Source organism: Diadema antillarum, unplaced genomic scaffold (assembly GCF_040938485.1).
Source record: "Diadema antillarum isolate AM-2024a unplaced genomic scaffold, OU_Dant_1.0 seq00000552_RagTag, whole genome shotgun sequence".
In the NCBI taxonomy this organism is placed as follows: Eukaryota; Metazoa; Echinodermata; class Echinoidea; order Diadematoida; family Diadematidae; genus Diadema; species Diadema antillarum.
Genome location: NW_027271496.1, coordinates 1,000,480 through 1,017,919, shown reverse-complemented (window position 1 = coordinate 1,017,919; position 17,440 = coordinate 1,000,480).

Genomic DNA, 17,440 nt, shown 5'->3' with positions numbered 1-17,440 from the left:
CAACCTTTCTACGAGTCATCCTACATGCATCCCGACCAATAAGGACATCCTCATTTCCATCTTTTTTTTTTCTTTTTTTTTCGTGAGTATTGTCGTGGACTAACTGTGTCATGTTTCCACCACTTAGTCCACTGGCTACCAATCTAGGCCATGCCCCTGCGCCGTCCACGTCCGATGAAAGTCCCTATCAGTGCTGTGGACCAGTGGTCCTTGTCCGCTTGTACCTCTCTGGGACGACTTGGTCCAGATTCAGTCCATAATAACGGCAATAAATCACTCATCTCCGTGGCAGAAGTCTACTGGTTTCATTGTCTGTTACACCAACTGTCACTCACCATTCTGACCGTTTGGTCCTACCTCACAAGGTCGTATTAGGTTCCTTTTTCTTTCTCTACGTCCTCTTTCTCCATCACTCTTTTTACTTCTACTCTCCGCCTCCCCCACGAACGATTTACCCCCTCCGTTCCCACCGTCATTTCTGGAAAATTAATACAGACCGTGATTATTGATATTAAGCAGGATCACGGGCCTTTTACTAAAAGCTTGCATCCTCGAGGCGAGGGGACGAGTCGAATAATGAAGGCCTATTTATCACAATAATCATAATATAGATACGTGATCAGCGACAGACTCAAAATACGTTTTGACTGCCAGGGTCTTCGAAAATATTACAACTACTTCTATTTCTACTTCTACTACTACCACTACTACTACAATTACTGTTTCTTCTGCTACTATTATCATACTTCTGCTCTAACAATAATGATATCAAAATGCTTTGTGCATTATGGAATAGCATACCATTGACAATTAATGGACTCTGAGCTTGAAAGAAGAGACTACATCGTAGAAAGCATTATACGATAATTTTCACGAGACCTGTGGTTTAAAAAAAAAAAGCTCGCTTGTGCAGTAGAAATAACCATGGCGATATTTCTGTACATTTTTAAGCTCGTAATGCTTGGTTTCAAATATCAAGGCTATATCCTCCAATTTTCCCTTTTGATTGACATTTCTTTGCTCTATCTTTTTCTCATCTCGCCGATTTCAGTTTTAATAATAGGCCCTATACTTTTCTCTCAGAGAAAAATCTCTCTTCAAACGACGGGAATGAATAATAATGTTACGATAAAATCAGACATCACAGCATAGAGGGTCTCACTGCCCCTGATAAAGTTGCAACCAGAGAAATGAGACAAAGTGACGTCACAAACAATGTATGGGATCAGATTGATATAGATATCTGATGTAGCTGCGTTTAAATCAGTGTTTTTACGCATTCCTTCTCCTATAAGAGAAAATATGACCCGTGTGTGGATGAGGGTTTTTTGTAATTTGATAAACACAACAAGTATGGTTTCATTCCAATTCGCGACATGGCAAGTACGAGATTGAATTCTTAAAGTGTAGCGATTTGGGCAAACGTTGAGATGATATACACAGTAAGAGGCCCCCCCCCCCCCCCCCGCCCAAAAAAAAAAAAAAAAAAAAAAAGAGAGAGAGATGATTATCTACAAAAATTAAGAAGCAATATAATTGCAGAAGTACAGCGGTCAGTGGCATATATGACATAATTGCTTTGGAATTCCACAGGGAAATACAACTTTGTCGAGGCTATCACAGCAATTCAAATGAAATAATTGCGATGCGTTCTCAGAAAAGGAGAGGAAAAATACCATTCGTTCTCTCAGGAGCGATTTAGTTCATCATTTGCGGGGCTTCCTTGGAATATTTGCCATCGTCTGCTCTGTGGCTTGTCGCTTATAGCTTGTACAATATTGTTGGCACCGCTTCCTTTGTGAAAGGTTCAAAATTTGTGGATTGTTCGGCTTGACCTTGCCTTTGTTTGGTGTTGCGTCACTGACACTCGCATAGGAACAGAACTGGAGGAGGGCAGGGGGAAGGGGTGTACGGAGGGTTGGTGGACACGGGGAGGGTGGGATAGGGAGAGCGAAGATGCGGTGTTATATATGCCGAAACATAATGAGATTTTCAAAAGGCGTCATTTTGTAAATATAATTATAATCAATTTATTTAGTAGCGCGCTTCAGCAGAGTGTGATTGAGATAAGGTTTACGTGCGCGCGTGTGTGTGGGTGTATGTGTGTGTGTCTGTCTGTTTGTGTGTCAGTGTGGTGATGTTGATTGTATATTGTTTGCATGTAGCAATCCGCGTGTTGGTAGGCTAATCGGTCAATTTAAAGTTTTGACATTTTTCGCTTCGTCGGAAAGTCAACACTCATGCTATATAGGCTACGTGTATATAGCTATTTATACCTTATCGTATTGTCAGTTTCTTTCGAAATAGACACCCATTACATGCAAGGCAGTAAAACCGATGTCATTATCGATAAGAATATCGATACGGTACAAGGACTTCGAGGAATCGCTTGGTGAAGTTCGTCTTATCGGTCAAAACTGGCCGAAATATTTTGTTTACCTCGTACACATACTTGTCAGCACTTAAAAATAGGATGCTATGTTTTCAGTGAAAACAATACAGTCAGATAGATAGGTACAATAACTGAAGTGTGACAGAAATAGTCAAGGAATTCAACTCTATTCTTCAAGACTTCACGGAGTCATATTCCCATAGTTTGACGAGTTATTTTGATTTACTGTTATTTTTCAGTTCACTTTAAAATGCTCAGTAACGAGCTTATACCACAGCTACTAATGTGGTAGTAGCGACTACTGGGGATAAAGTTCCCAGTCTGTGGACATCACTGGTATACCATGGCTACTCGAATCCGGGACCTAAAGATTGTGAGTCTTCGGTCTTGTCCACTTAGCCTCATCAAGCGCCACGACAGAGGAAGAGATGGGAGCGACGATTAATGTTGCAGAGTGTTCATGAAACGGGGCAGAGTGGAGGTATACAAAAAGGGGGATGGAGTTAGGGGGACAAGAAGAGGGGTGTGGCTCGAGGGATGGCACATTACCGGTTGAGATGGGGCTTGATGTTTCCAGCGTTTTTTGATGATGATTTTTTTTTTTTTGAGATAATGAGAAGCCTCTCACGAAATATAAAAGAGCAGGATAAAATTCAAATAGGAATTCAAAGTTTATTTGATGAAAATTGGTTTTGAAATGGCTGAGATATCCAAAACAAATCTATTCTAGAGATGGGACCCACCTTTTATAAGGATCGCTTTCTTTTACTTTGTTCTGAGATATCTCATCAAATAAAGTTTGAATTCATCTTAAAATTGTATGCTTTTTAACATTTCATGTGGTGGTTTCTAAGTATCTCGCAAAAAAAGCTACAAGTTTAATTCTCATGTCCACCAATACTATAGGTTCCACCATCCCTTTAATAATAGACACCATGGGACTGGTCGGCGCTGAAGACATGACCATGTATGAACTCCCTGCTGTTCAGCAATGAAAAGAGCTTCTAGCAGGTCTTTACAATAGATATTGTAGTCATGTTGACCATCATCATTAGGGATTATCTCCCTTCGGGTTTCTTTTTTTTTATGTTAAGGAACAGAACTAAATCGCGGTGATCTAATTTGCGATTTTCAGTGCTCACGGCAAACCACAAAATTTGTCAGGAAGTTTTGGGAAGTCCACGAATAGTGCATGTATTGATAATGCAGACATGAGCTTCAACGAAACATTAAAGACAGTGTCCTTGCCTTGCTCCGAGGTAATGACTTTGTTGTGTTTTTTTTTTCAACCGTTAAAAACAAATGTTCTTATCATCCCGCAATTCAAAATAACATGATATAATGGTTACCTTCATACAATGGGTTTTCATCATTCTTCTCGTATGAAAGTTCAGCGCAAGAGAAGAAGAAAAGTAGTATAATGCGTAAGAAAGATTGGACAAACGAAAAAGACGGGAATATTTTTTTTTTTCATTTCCATTATCAAAGTAGACCGACAGCAAACTAAAAGGTGAGAGTACAGAATGCAATGAAATACGAGACAAAGTGACGGGAATAAGAGTGGGAAAAAAATCTTGCTAAACAGGTGAAATAGTGTGACAATGGATTACTGTTAGCTCATTTTCCCTTTGAACAGCCCGGTGTAAATACACGGCTTCCATGTTTTGTCCATACCAAAACGAGTGTTTGAGCAGAAAGTGTGTGTGTATGTGTGTGTGTGTGTGTGAGAGAGAGAGAGAGAGAGAGAGAGAGAGAGAGAGAGAGAGAGAGGGGTGGGGAGGTTGGAGGGGAGGAGGAGGCTATACAGGAAAACACGAATGTTGCCTGTGATCAAATTCTTTCGTCCTGTTCAAGGCCGGACATTCAACCAGTTATGGACTTGTTAAGCTGACCTGGGAATAAAGCCAGATAGACTAGATAGATTTTGCACAAGACTTTAGTTTCGTGAGTTCTTTTGGATATCAGTTTGAAAGCATTATGGACTCAAAATTCCACATAAATATTATAAACAAAGTAAGTAATTTGATGAACGAATATATAGATATATGAATAAACAAGTAAGCTAGAACAAAAGAAATATTATTATAATGGTAAATTGCTAAGAAAGAAATCGTGCCCGTGGTGTTTCTTAATGAACATGAATGTTTCATATGCATGGAAGTGGATTTACCTAAGCAATAATCAGTATCACATGTTTAAAAAAAAAAACCCTTGAAGAACGACATGTTAAGTATGCTAATAATAGCACAATTGGCTCAAGAAATTGAAACATTAAATTTGATTACTCGCTTTGCTCGCTCCCTTTCACAGCCACAATCCATCGTCTATACACGCATACACAGACTTATGTACATAAGAAAAAGATGCGTTACTATGGAAACATGTCTTGGAGACAAGGAAGCGGGGCTAACAAAAAGGATCTCCCAGGCTGCAGACTGTTGTCGACGCGTATCCCAAAAGTTTCCCTTCACAATGCAGCTGCAAGGAGGCGAGAAAACCCGCCTAATTTCTTTTGACGGGATTGATGCTGAATCCTGTCCGCATTCCACATAACAGCATTATGTGAATTTCCGTAAAGGGGAAGCCCTCCACCCCGCAGCCAGCAGCTGGTCTCCATTTTCACAGAATCCTTTCCAAAGGATTCGCAACTAATACACTGATTGCTAGTTACTACAGTAACAGCTTGCCAACAACCAATCAGCTGTGAGAACACAAGCTGTTTCTATGGTGACAACAAAATCACTTATGGAGAAACAGGTCACGCAAATTCTTCAGTTCGAGCTTTCGTTCTATCTTTGTGTCGAAACTTACGTGAAGTGAAAATAGTTTGCAATGAAGTCACAGAAAACGCTGTTCGACCAAGTAAACAGACAACAATGATAATAAAAAAAACCTCTTTTACATACTTAGTACAATTCACATTTGGGTTCGGATTTGAAGTACGATATTTAATAGGCAACTTACCTCCAACTTCTCCTGAATTTGAAACTACATTTTGTGGTCTTACTCAGAGTAAGGCATGTCAACGTAAAATTAGCAACTTTAGCAAAACGATTTTAATTTGGTTACAGGGAATATCAGGGAGCAAAATCAAGCAATAGCGATGGTAGAGGATATAGTTCCGGACTTACATTAAGAGAGGTATGAAGTTGCATGTCTCATAGTTATGTTGTAGTCAAAGTGGGATATTGATAGTGGCAAACACATTATCCACATAGAATGAAGTGATGACGATATCGCCGCAAGTCTCCTATATAACGACCAAAGCAAAATTTTCCATAACTTTCATTTTTATTGACAAGAAATAAACATGAAAATATTCTCTTTCCATCACTCTCTGTTTTGTTTTAATAATGTAAGAATGGTGACTTCCATTTGAGAAAAATGATTATTGACTCATATTTTTGTTTTCATATTTCCGTCAGCCTTGTCTTCGCACTTAAAATCAGTAATGTTTCGCTTCTTTGGTCACCACATCACCACAACATTTCTTTTAGGTCTGAGTTTGATGAATGCTCCGTGATCTACTTTTCTATGTTTATATCAGGTGTCTTATCGCAGACAACCTGCACGATAATATAGGTAGCGGGCCTCTTTAAAGGCAAACTTTCAAGAATTCTCTGTAAAGCGATGACGTCAGTTATAGTATCCAAAACATGTGTCGAATTCCAAAAGGGTTACATCTCAACCTTGGCGAGGAATCACAAACCTGTTAATTTTGGCTTCCTGCATAGTTTTCTGTGGACTACTTCTAAGTATACATTATAACCTTCGACACACTTGGTGTTATGATGATACTTGACCATGAATCAAATGCTCTCATGTTTTTGCGAATGTAATAAGGTTCATATTCACTGCGCATGCGCTGTTCTCGTTTCAGAATGGTTTACTTGCAATAGGGGGGGGGGGCGGGGTTTAGAAGGGAAATTCTGTAATATTCTCAGTCACACTATAATTATGACACCGAAGTACCGGAAAATATTGTAGCCTCCAATTTTTCCCATCAAATCGTGGTGGTAATCTGAAATTATCATTCTTTTTTCAGCAGACTGGCAACTCTGATATTGCCAGCGCATATCCAACACTGGAAAGAAACTAAATGAAAGCTGTTAAAGTCATTGAATATGTTCAAAACTGTTCAAAAGAGAAATTTTTGCTTCTAATACGTGTTGCAAGACCATTAGTTGAAGGGACAGTAAGGAAGTTTAGTGATTTAGAAGCTTCTGATAATTCTGAAGCTCAAAAGGGCAATGGCTAGAACAAAAGCGAAGGTGACATTCTGCTTTATGATATACTGGAAATCAATAGCAACAACAACAAAACAAATAACAATGATAATGATAATAATGATAATAATAATAATAATAATGATGATAATAATAGTAATAATAATAATAATAATAATAACAATAATAATAATAATAATAATAATAAGAAGAAGAAGAAGAAGGGGAAGAAGAAGAAGAAGAATAACAATAACATATCAAAAAAATGAGCACTGAACGATAAAACGGCGACTATAAGTTAACCCGCTGCTTCCAAGGTGCGTTAATGAAACGGAACAAACCTCCAGCGATTCCGTTCATGATTAGGATGACCCCATGCGAGACCAAACATCCAAATAGACAAACAAACAAACAAACTCATGCACAAAGAAACCACAACGTAATGTGTAAAAGAGGAACCCTTTTCAAATCGCATGCAAAAAGAGACAATTAGACTCGGGTCATAAACTTTGGTGCAGATCGTTGAGGAGAAAGACGTCGAATCACACACACAAACACAACGAAAACAAAACGCACACATACGCGCACACACGCAAAACTACTTGAGTTATATGCACATCAAAATATTGGTTCATATTTTATGTAGGCCTATGCGCATTGCGTAAACAATTATATCAACATTAACAGACACACCACGAACACATACACAAACATACATAACAATATCACACAAGCATAATCATACACACACATAGCACCTATAAACACTAAATTATGCAATGTAATCGTACACTCTAACCCGCGGACTTTCTTTGTGTTCTCTGCACATCAAAATATTTGCATATAAAAATGCATGCTGCTTATATGCTTGTACAGTGTACATACATACTCATATATATAACATAATACCAATAGATATATTCTACTATATCTTTTTATTTAATAATCGTACTTTCTAACCACTGGACTTTGTTCGCGTTGATTATATATATTTTGTGTTAGAACTTATCCATATCGTTGCTTCTGCTTATTTTATCCAAACGAAAATCGTGTTACCCCGTTTCCTGTTTCTTTCTTTAGCACAAGGGATTCCTTAAAACATTATAGTGCCGTCATTTGAGCAGATGATGACTAAAGCGATGCATTTTTTTTTTCACTCGCTCTCTTTTCCCCCACCCCAGTGAAAAGAAAAGGGTTTACTCACTCGGCACCTGGATACGAGATCAGGAGTGCCAGGCTCTGTCTTTGCTTAGCCGGCTGTGGTGTCAATTTAGAATAGGAGCGAATAATGTGCGCCCAGTTTCACGTGCGAGAGCGACAGTTGTGTAATTCGCCCCGATCCAGCACGACGGCGACTGGGGTGTAGCAATCAACCGTGTGTAGTTCTGGCGCTCCTGCGGGCGAGCTGTCTTGCGGTACCCGTCGCTTCGGACGGGGCTCGTAGGGTGGGACGAAGCGGCGAGGAGTGCGATTCTTGACTAGCGAGAGGCCTCCACTGTACCAGCTCTATCCTAGATGAAGTGAAGCTATGAAGTTTCAAGCTGCAATGGTTGTCGGGTTCAGTCCGAGAAAGCGCGGGCCAGCTTCGGGGATGCACCCGCGTGAGTGGAGGGGGTTCACAACGGCCTGCTTGTCAAGTTTGCTGTTATTACGACGCGCATGGGTATAATTTGATGTTATTCTCATATTATGATGACTGCTTCCGAACGGCTGCCGTTGGCGCGGATTCAACGAGAGAGGTCGTCCATCACAGAAAAGGGAAAAGTAAGAACAAAAATAGTCGTTTAGGAAGGGGCATTCGGACGTGCAATCCAACATTAATTGTTCTTGGCTCTGTTTTGCACGCATCTTGTTTTTATCTTTCTAACTGTCATTCGGCTCTCGCCCCTTGCCCCTCCTCCCCCCACCCCTCCCCCACCCCTCCTCCCTCTCTCCCTCTATCCATCCTCACTCATACTCTATAGTATCGACTTCGCAGTGTGCTGTCAAATTTCCATGAGTACAATTTAAAGGGAGGAGGAATAGGAGGAGTGTGGGGGAACGTTGTGGTTAGGGATGACTATAATTTTTTCTCCCAAACTAAGCGAACATATTTTATGTTTATACTTTAAGTTATGCTATATTATAGAAATGCAAAGTGTAAAGCTTAGATGCCTAGTGCAAAAGTGTTATCATGTAGACACTCTTCGGGCAACGATTGTATTAGCCACAATTCTTTCTGTCAGAAAGAAAAAAGTAGGGGACGCATCGTCATGACTTATCTCGTCTTTTTTAAAATACTTTTTGTCTTCCTTGGTTCAATTGCCTCCAGTCAAACAGTTAGATGGATATTATGATTACTTGAAGAAACAAATTGGTAATTAACACGTACTCTTATCAATGAGCACATTAGCCAATATATGAATTTCAATGCTGAACATGCACAGGTCTGCCTGCTAATTTGGACTTTTCAACAATATTTGGCAGAATTTGATACTATATTTTGTAAAGTGATAAATCACATTATAACTTTGTCTTCTAAAATGAGATGATACAGCATAATATGATGTAAGGAAATGTTTTACTAATTATATAATCTAAAAACATTTTAAGAAAATGTTGAAACTGTAATTTTTATGGCAGTTCTGACGATTTGATATTTATTTCATTTATTTTTGTACGAGGGCGTGTATCTTTTGTAATCGCTGTAATATACAAGTGTAGCTAAACTACAGCGTATTTGAATACATTTTAGCTATGATCTAGTAATTTAGTCGAATTTCGTCTTTTGTTTAATATGATTTTCGTGTGATCATAATGATATGACAGATACATTACGATGTCTTTAGTTTTTATAAGATATTATATAGGATACATTGTAATGGATAGTTAACTTGTATGTTGAATGACTTGATATGATAGCATAAATATCTCTCTATAAACTGAGGTGATACAATCCTACATGATATCATGAATTAATAAACCAGTCAAACGGTGATACATCATGGAGGAGGTTTTGTTTAGTGTAATTTATGGATAAATTACTATTTGTGTTATCGTTCGGAGTCCTTTAAAGCAATTATAACTCATAGTGTGATGTAAAGTTTACTTCTCTCGAAATATTTGCCTACGGATTTTCAGGGATTGTTTCTATAATATTATTCCCGGCCTGACTTACAATCTGACAGCCAGTATCTTTACCTATACGAAGTTTACAAGTCACAGTTGTTACATCACAAAGAATGTATGTCATCTGCCAGATTGTTTAAATCCCTTCACATAAGAATTATGGCCCAGTATCTAATGAGTGCAATATGTGTCTTTCCAAAGATCACACAAAACGGACATGCCATGTCATTTTGTAATTTGTATTGGTACCATCGTCGCAAATCAAGGAAAAGGACGACCGATTCTATAATCACGACTCCCCTCTCAAAAAAAGTAAATACATAAATAAATAAATCAATCAACAAATCAATCAATCAACCAACCAACCAACCAACCAACCAACCAACCAACCAATCAATCAATCAATCAATCAATCAATCAATCAATCAATCAATCAATCAATCAATCAATCAATCAATCAATCAATCAATCAATCAATCAATCAATCAATCAATCAATCAATCAATCGTCTTCTGATGGCGATTGAATACTGAGTTTAACCGATGCGATTACAAAAAGTTTTACAGCAGTGCTGCTAATGTGCCAAGTTGTTGCGTTGTGGAGAAGCTCATTCACCTTCCTTTCGCGGAATGAATTGGCGACTCTTCACTCAACTCTGCCACTTTACACCGCAAAAAAAGATCAATGACATTGGTGGGGGGGGGGGGTTAAAACAGGTGGTGGATGTCAGAAGGCGAATTCCTGACGGCATTATATTCTTGTTGTCACACATTAATTGCTCTCCAAATAACGAAATCAAAATGTTCAGACATGCATCTTTGCCCCACTAGAATGACATCCTACGAATATTTATGTGACAACCTGCTCACCCTTTTGTGTAGGCAACTATTCTTTCAGATAATTCCTTATTCTCTACCTTTGAAATGAAGACAGGGCACAACTCGAAGAAAGTTTTCGTATTCAAGACAACAGCTGAAGTTCATCTCAAACAGATGTCCCCGCATTGAGTGCTCTGACAGGCTGGCCAGACACGTCATCATTTTCAAGTTATAATACGTCAATGTTATTCTAACAGGCTGCCGTAGAATAATTATTATATTTCCTGTTAGAATAAGGAAATCAAAAGTCTTACTGCTACTGGTGAGGTTGAAGCTGATGAAGGCAATGTAGAGTAGGTTGACCACCCAACGACCGTTGCCACGAGTTATGTAAACCCAAATAGCTGAATAAGATTCAACTTATGAATTATTGACAAGTTTCTTCACTCTGAACTCTGACGCTCATTTTATAGATCAAAAGTTTCATTTCGTCGTCACTAAAATTAGATTCAATGAAATCGGATTGATTTGAATTGATTTGATTATCATGTGACCGCTATAAAGAAAGTGATGAATCGTGCTTGTAAGCAGCCAACCATAAGGCTTGAAGTCTCCTCTATAGGACTAGGCAGTGAGGATGAATTGCCTGTGCGGTATTGGGAGGAGGGAGGGGTACAACAGGTACAGCTGCTAGGGGACTCGAACCAGGGACCTCGGGGTCATCCCACTAGACCGACACCCACGAGTCATACGGCCCACGAGTTCGACATTGCAAAAAAAGGTCCATGAGTCATACAGCCCACGAGACATACAGCCCATGAGTTCGACAAGAAGCAAATAAGGCCCACGAGTTCGACACTAAGCAAACAAGGCTCACGAGTTCGACACCAAGCAAAAAAGACCCACGAGTTCGACACTAGGCAAAAACAACTCACGAGTTCTACATTACATCACGGTGGTAGGCCTCGTGGGCCTTTGTTTGCCTAGCGTCGCACTCATGGGCCTTATTTGCGTCGTGTCGAATTCATGTGCTGTATGACTCGTGGGCTGTATGACTCGTGAGCTGTATGACTCGTGTGCTGTATGACTCGTGACTGTTCGACACGTGGTCACTCGGGACCTTGCCTCCTCTGAAATGGAGCACGTTACAGCAACAGCTGGGAAAGGTATGAAGGAGTATAAGGAGGAAAAGAAGGAACAAGAAAATAGGCGAAAGAGAAATGTGGAGCAAGAAATGAAGAAGAAAAATGAGTCAACAGAAGAAAAAAAAACTGAGGGAAAGGGGAAGAAAAGGAAGCCTTCTAATTTTCAATAATGGAACGGTTTTAACATCAACTGAAGAACTTGCAACATTTCTACTGGAAGCATTTCTACTGGAAGAACGAAATATTAATATCAGTCAAGGCAAGCAACTAATTAGGATGGTGACCATGACGATATTTAGTGTTATAGCAGAAACATGTAATCATGGAACTGATAATTGTGATAAATTGAGACGAAAAAGCTTCCAGGGAAATGACAACTATGATCAAGATATGACACAATTTCAATATCTGTTGTTAAATGAGTACTGTTTCACTTCCGAAAGAGAAACATCTTTCCCCTCGTAGTACACTGTAAAAACATCGGTGTTAGATTTAAAACCATGGGTGTTAAATCTAATACCGATCAATCTTCAATAGAGGACCACACCAACAGGTGTAGAAAATGTATTGTGACGGTGTTAAAAAGTGATCACCTGGCACTTCGTGGTGTTAATTTGACACTGTAGCTGGTGATATTTTTGACACTGGGCTAGAGTTAATTCATTAATGACACCGCATGGTGTTGATTTGATATTGGTGGTGTTAATTTCAATGTTATAACACCCGTCCAGCTTCAATAGGAGACCACACCAACTGGTGTTACTGTGGTGTAAATGTGTTTACACATTTTTTTCAAAAATCAAGTACTTTATCGGAAAATTCTTCATCGTCTTGTAGAAGTTCAGAATTAACAAGAAATTCAGTAACTAAGAAACTATCAAAGAAACAATTTTATATTTTGAAATGACACCCGGAGGTGTTACTCTAACACCATGAATGAGCACCGGAAATTTAACACCAGCTCGGTGTTTCATATTTAACACCGGACTTTTTGCAGTGTATAGATTGTACTTAGTGTACAAGTATATTTATTGTAGTGCGAGGCTCGTGAGCAACTGTCCGACTTCACCGTAGATGGAGGCAAACAGAAATTAAGAGCACCCGGCAGTTCGTCACCGCGATCATGGAGCCAAGAAGGCGTGGAGTCGCATCCGCCTGTCCGCGGAGAGTTCAACCCCCACAGGACTGCGTTAATTACTTCCGGTGCAAGCAACCACGTAGGCCAAATTTAAGGTCATCGAGTTCATTCTTGACGATGACAGTGGCAAATACATTATAGGTCTCTCTGAGCATCGTATCTTTCTAGATAGGATCGAAATAATATATCATGTTCTACGAGCTTTACATCAGTGTTATTCTGGAGGCCTCACATTGATGCTATATGTATTGTTCTCTTTCACAATTGAAAACCAAGTACTTTGTTTACTTTTCTAAAATTCTATCACAATTAGACCGGCTTTGGTTATTTTCAAGAATCATGTTTTTTTGTTCGCTGCTTGTATTCTGACCGTGACAAAATAATGTATCAGTAAGCAAGGTCTTCTACAAGAGCAATATCTCCTGAAACTGGATGGGCTGCTTTGCTTTTTAAAGAAGACATGAATCACTAAAAGATTAGGGTGATGGTGATGATGATGATGATGATGATGATGATGATGATGGAATAATAATGATAATAACAATGATGATGATGATAATAATAATAATAATAATCATCATCATCATTATCATCATCATCATCACAACAATGATGATAAAGCTAAGAAGAATAAAGTGATACATTGTAATAGATTATAACATGGAGGTATCAAATTTCGCAGTAATACTTAAACATCACAAAAATAATGCGTCCTTTCCTTTTTAATATAATTATATTTGTTTTGTATAGTAAGTAGATTTTCTTTTGTTCATCTGTTTGGGCCCCATTCAACTCAGAGCCTGCTTACTGCAGTCTCCTTTTCTTCCTCTCTTGATATGATTGTATTCAATGTCGTCTCTTTCCTGTTACGTAATGAAGGACACAGTGTTAGTTGGTCACTTATCTCACGGAATAGGCGATTCGAATTTTGATTTGCATCTTTTATTTTGTTTCCATGCTTTATATCCATTCTTGTTATTGTCCCAAAAGAAAACAAATACAGAAATACGATTAAAGCGAATCTATTTCCCAACTATTAGACAAGTCACGTGTTTATCACTCTTGAACTAAGAATATTGCTAGCCCCAGTAGTTCCAGGCTCTCCTTACTCTATTGTAGTGTATAGTAAAATTGACTCTAAATCTGTTTAGACTTTGCATTTACGGGGACACAATCATTGTTTGAGCTTTCCATTACAGCAACAGCTTTAAACTGCTCTTCACGTTAGAACTGAGAGCCGAGCAGCTATGATGAAATAAACAATCTTACTATTAATCATGAATTATGATCAAAAGCAACTTTACTGATTAACCGAATACGTAATCATGTTCTCTCATACATACACAGAGCCACACCAGCTATTGCAAGAATCAAATTTTAATTCGCATAAAAAAGAAGAAATCCATGAATCGGCACATCAAGAGGTACCCACATACACGGTTATAGTACAAGGATACTCATTTTAGTGGGTACCTCCATTTTTTTTCGCAGAATGTATAAAATATGTATGTATATATTATGCATCTTTTTATGCTGACTACAGACATTAACAAGTTGTTATTCTTTGATGTCTGTGTATCATTTCATACATGTCAAATTTCACGTATTTCCTTGTAAATTCTGTTAAAAAACAAAAACGTGTGAAAAGATGAAGTTTGAATTGAATCATTTTGGTTAGGTGTTACCATCAAACCGAAAGGTGAAAAATTGCAAGTAGGGACAAATTTAAAACGCAAGCTGCTGCAGCAAGTTTTGATTATACTACTTGCGTCACAACACATTAAAGATGACATGGAGGGGTGTTCTTTGTTGGCATTCCCTCCTCCACCCACTGCTCCATCCTCCCACATTCTCTTCCGTCATCTTTGGCACCAATTTCCGTCTCCATGGCAACCGTCTTCCGGTCTCGCATCCTTGCAGCTGCAAGACTTCCTCTTGGGGGTAAGTCGTCGAAAGCGCCATCTTCCTAAAATCCTTGAATTGAAGGTCGAGTCGCCATGTCGGGGAAACGACTTGGCACCACGGAAATCAAAGGTTTTATCTTTGTTTAGTTTCCCACGATTTCCTGAAGTGTCAGTGTTGTTTTCAAATAAAAATTAAAACGAAATAAGAAACTAAGCTTGGTAGGCCCACGACATGAAGGCAAAAAGAGTGCCAAGAAAAAGATTGTCCTTGATTTGCCTCCTTGCATCTTTGGCGGGCCGTGGAATCTTGTGATGTAGGGTGCTTCACCCACGTTAACTCTGCCTCGTTGCCAAGCAACGCTCACCAACAGCCATGATGTTGCACCAAGGGAATAACCTTGAGAATTAGGGAGTGGAAACCAGCTTTGAAGGTCAGCGGAAGGGAGCGGCGCGGGGAGCGCGGGAAGGCCCGCCGACTTTTCCTTCAAACTCGCGGGGTAGCAACAGCATGATAAACAGAGCGTCGGTCTTTTTCCTGGTACTGTATGTTTTATGAAAATTACATTGTCGTGGGTTGGGCAGGACATGAGTTAGGAAGTAAGAGAAACGCGGAGCCTGTTTTATTTGTGGCTCTATTTTGTTTTTAAGAACAACGTAAACTAACATGACGTTTGGAATAGCAAGTTACTTTCTTTTAGCAAAGACCAACCTCGCTTTAAAGAAGATTTCGTTTGCGAATGTCATCATGAATGATGACGAGGAAAGCACGCGTCAGTTTTTGTAAATCAGAAAATATGTCCCTATTTATTTTGGGTATGTAACCCATATCTTCGTTAAAAAGATTTTTTTTTTTTCTAATATTCCGCTGCATGTACAGGATATTGTCAAGTTAAATGAAAATAATCTGTCTCTCGTTATTACCCTTGAGCTGCTATACATCATCATCGTCGTCATCATCATCATCATCATCATCATCATCATCATCATAGTTTCATCGTGATCATCTCACTTGCTAAAGCAGGTGCCTTATACAGTTTCGTACCCGCTATTGTTCTTTTTTTTCTTTTCTTTTCTTTTACTTAACTATCGTCAATATTACTTTTAACCATTGAAATCATACTGGTAATTATTGTTACGTTTTTCTGTCATCATCATCTATCAAATATTTTTTTTTACTCATTATCAAATTAATTTATGTACCCAGGGTACCATTTCCTCTTCTCAAACATTCGTAACTGAATACGATATTAGGAATCCTACCACCTCTTTCGCAAATCAGTAATACATGTGATTTGATGACAGCGTGGATATATCAGGAGCGGATCCAGGAATGTCGTAGGGGGGGGGGGCAAAATATTCTTGGTGCTACTTCTGGATTTCATCTCATTTGTTCTTTTTATTTCTTTTGTTTTAACAAAAAATAAAGAGGGGGCGCGTGCCAGGTGCGCCCCCTAGCTCTGGATCCGCCACTTACAATGACTTATGCTAATTCGTTACCTAATAAAATCCATGGGAGTAATACCAAGCAACTGGGAAAGTTCGCAAACCTTTACAGGTTTTCGCAAAGTTGAGCGAGGAGGAGGGAGGGAAAGGTTGCTATGGAAACTGCGGGGGTGTCGTCTTCTCAGTGCTTCTATATTGTGTGGCAAGGTAACAAGAAAAAAAAAAAGAAAAAGTGTGCAATCGTGACAACATCGAGATGAAGCTGCAAAGGAAGCCTTTAAACAATTTGAAAGTTTCATGTTTCAGTCATGAATGTAATCAAATAACATAAACGATTCTGCCAACTTTCTCGTTAAATAAGGGCGCCGTGATGCTTTCACTTCCTTCAGACACAGAGATAAACAGGACGACAGAGGGACTATACAATTTATATAGGTATAGCTCTCCAAAAATAAAGATATTAAAAAGTCTCGGTAGGCACTATCTTGCACACCTAAAAGATATTCACACTATGACTTCTAAAAGAAAAAAAATAGTCATCCAACCTCACTACTACATGTATAATATTTGTATCACTAGACCTACTACTACTACAGACTACTACTACTACTACTACTACTACTACTACTACTACTACTACTACTACTACTACTACTACTACTACTACTACTACGACTACTACTACATGTACTACTACTGGGGGTCCTACTACTATAACTACTACTACGACTACAGGTCTACTACAGTAGTACTGCCATTACGAAAGGAATACTGTAGTTTAAAAGACAGTACAAAAAATCACTTTTAACGGGGACTACCAGATCTGAAATTGAAAACTGGGAAATTTTTATTGTTCATTTTTTTTTTAAATTCAGTGTATTTCATATCCAAAGGACAAGACAGCTGCAAGAGTGAATACAAAATACTGCACTACAATTATTATGGGTCAGCTATTGGTGAAGAAACAAAGGTACATTTCATTGTTAAGTAAACATTCACACCATCACCCCACAACAACAAGGAAAAGAAAGGACAAAAGAAAGAGAGAAAACACACAAAACTAATTTTAGAATTAATTAATTATATATATATATATATTTTTTTTTTCTTGACGAAGTAAATGTGATATTGCAGATAGCCATACCATCTCTGGTATTTGTACATCTTTACAAAAATGTTTCAGTTTTACCACAAAAACCATCAAAACTCGTAATCATGATTTCTCATGTCCCATACACACAAGTCCATCTCAGGGGGGTGTTTCAT